The sequence below is a fragment of the Myotis davidii genome, unplaced genomic scaffold (genome assembly GCF_000327345.1).
Source record: "Myotis davidii unplaced genomic scaffold, ASM32734v1 scaffold803, whole genome shotgun sequence".
In the NCBI taxonomy this organism is placed as follows: Eukaryota; Metazoa; Chordata; class Mammalia; order Chiroptera; family Vespertilionidae; genus Myotis; species Myotis davidii.
This window is the reverse complement of record NW_006295567.1, coordinates 2336554-2338794: the sequence shown is the minus strand read 5'-3', so window position 1 is coordinate 2338794 and position 2241 is coordinate 2336554. Positions and strand designations below refer to the sequence as shown.

At 48.6% G+C, this 2241-nt stretch overlaps 1 pseudogene; it reads left to right on the top strand.

The window, feature by feature from the left end:
• The first annotated feature begins 1091 nt into the window (after positions 1 to 1091).
• Positions 1092 to 2241, top strand: part of LOC102763038 — a 76300-nt pseudogene continuing 75150 nt past the window's right edge.

The window sequence follows — 2241 nt, the reverse complement described above, 5'->3', positions numbered from 1 at the left end:
CTCTGACCGAAGCCAGACAGTCCCGCTTCTCCCGTTTGAGTCTGTGCCCCTAAAGACTCGCCCGGAACCTGAGCTCAGAGTCTGAGATTCCCTCCCGACTGAAAACGCCAACCGCGCCCTCAGCTACCAGCCCGCTCCACGCGTATCTCTGCATTTTTATATTTTCTGCACTGCGCATCCTCTGAGTCTCGTATGCTGTTCTCTTTCCTTCTAGTTGAAGAATTTCCTCTCAGCCAGTCTTCCTGTGGTTCTGGGTGATGTCCATTCCGTCTTTTAGTTGTATTTTGAAGGTTGTTCGAGCCGCGCCCTCAGCTACCAGCCCGCTCCACGCGTATCTCTGCACCTTTATATTTTCTGCACTGCGCATCCTCTGAGTCTCGTATGCTGTTCTCTTTCCTTCTAGTTGAAGAATTTCCTCTCAGCCAGTCTTCCTGTGGTTCTGGGTGATGTCCATTCCGTCTTTTAGTTGTATTTTGAAGTGGTTGTTCGAGGCAGCTAACTCCAGTGTTTACCTATGCCGCCATCTTGTTTTCTCTCTACAATTGTGTTTTAACATTTTTGTTACTAATCACTCCATTTGAAATAGCCAGACATTGCTCGCTTTCCCTGGCTGGAAACTGACTGACGTATTCAGGTAATAAAAATTCTAGAAAATAGTCTTGTTTATAAATAGATTGACTCTGTTAAGTTAGGAAAAAATGGAAGACTCTTCATAAATTCATCAAAAAGAGCCATGAGTCTTTAAAACCATGTTTGATAGAAATTCCTCCACAAGCTGATTCTTTTTTTTTTCCTGTGGCCCAGTTTAATTGTAAACTCACCCTGTGGTAGACAGTTACGCAGTTCTTCAAATTGCATATCTTCCCTCTGTTCCCTTTCCCCCTACTTGGTAACTCCTTTATCTCACATTAAGGCTGTTCAGTGTGAGATACTGCCTAGCTGACAGCCAGCATTCCAACAAAATCCTATATAATAAAAGCCTAATATGCAAATTGTTCCCTTGACCAGGAGTTTGACTGGGCGTTCGATCACTCACTATGACGTGTGCTGACCCCCAGGGGGTGGCACGGAACATGGTGGGCATCGGAGACATGGCACTGGCAGCAGGCGCTGTGGAGGTGCTGCTGGACCCAATGGTCCCTGACGAGAGCGGGACCGCGGTGAGATGGTAGAGGAGGTGAGCAGGTGGTGCCAGGCCAAGGCAGGTGTGAGCGGGGCCCGGTCACCCTGCCAATTGCCCCACAGAGGGTGACCAGTGGTGGTGGTGGGGGGGGCAGAGCTGCCATCCAGCTCTCAGGTGCTGAGGGAGCTGGGTGGACCCTGATGACTCAGGCAGAGGGGTGCGCGTGAGGTTCTGGGGGCCCAGGTGCTGCCCAGAGCCCAGAGGTTAGCTGGGCCCTGCCCTTCCATGCCAGATGCTCATACTTTGATGCCGGCCAGGCCTAGGGACTGCACTGTGCACAAATTTCATGCACCGGGCCTCTAGTAGTGAAATAACAGAAAACTGTATCAGTCATTTACACTCATGTATCACTTATTGATATAGTAATGACCCTTATAGCATGGTAATCTTCACTAGTTATTTTCTTTATAAGCATTTAATCTCTAATTTGGAATTAAAATCTTTTTCACATTAAAGGCATTTAGGCATCAGCAAGATATTTTTCATCGGTGCACACTCCAGTGGTTCCCTCCAGTGGTACTACATGAGTTACTGGCAATGTGACTGCTCTTGTGTTTGTGGCCCCTGATATCCCAGAGAAGACTGAAAAGGTGCTAAGGGTGCCCTTTTCTTAACCATTCATTCATTGATTTATTCACTCACGGAAACAAATATTTATTGATCATCTACAGTAATAAAAGACAAAGATGCTAATTGACCATACCTTCGCTATGCCCAAGCCATACCCACCAGCCAATCAGAGCAACTATATACAAATTAACCCAACCAAGATGGCGGCCAGCAGCCATGGAGCTGGAGCAAGCAGGAGTCTTGGTTGCCCTGGCTATGGAGGGAGCCAAACTTTCTGCCTACTCTGGCTGGCTGTGGCCTCCACAAAGGCAACAAAGTTTCAATTATAGAAGCTAAATAAATCCCAGATACCTGCTTCCAGCCAGCCTCCAAAGGAGCTTGGGTGGCTGGGGCTGTGGACAACCTGCAAACAGCCATCAGCCCCTCACCCAGGCTGGCCAGGCACCCCAGTGGGGAACCCCACCCTGAAGGGGCTGTGGACAGCCTGG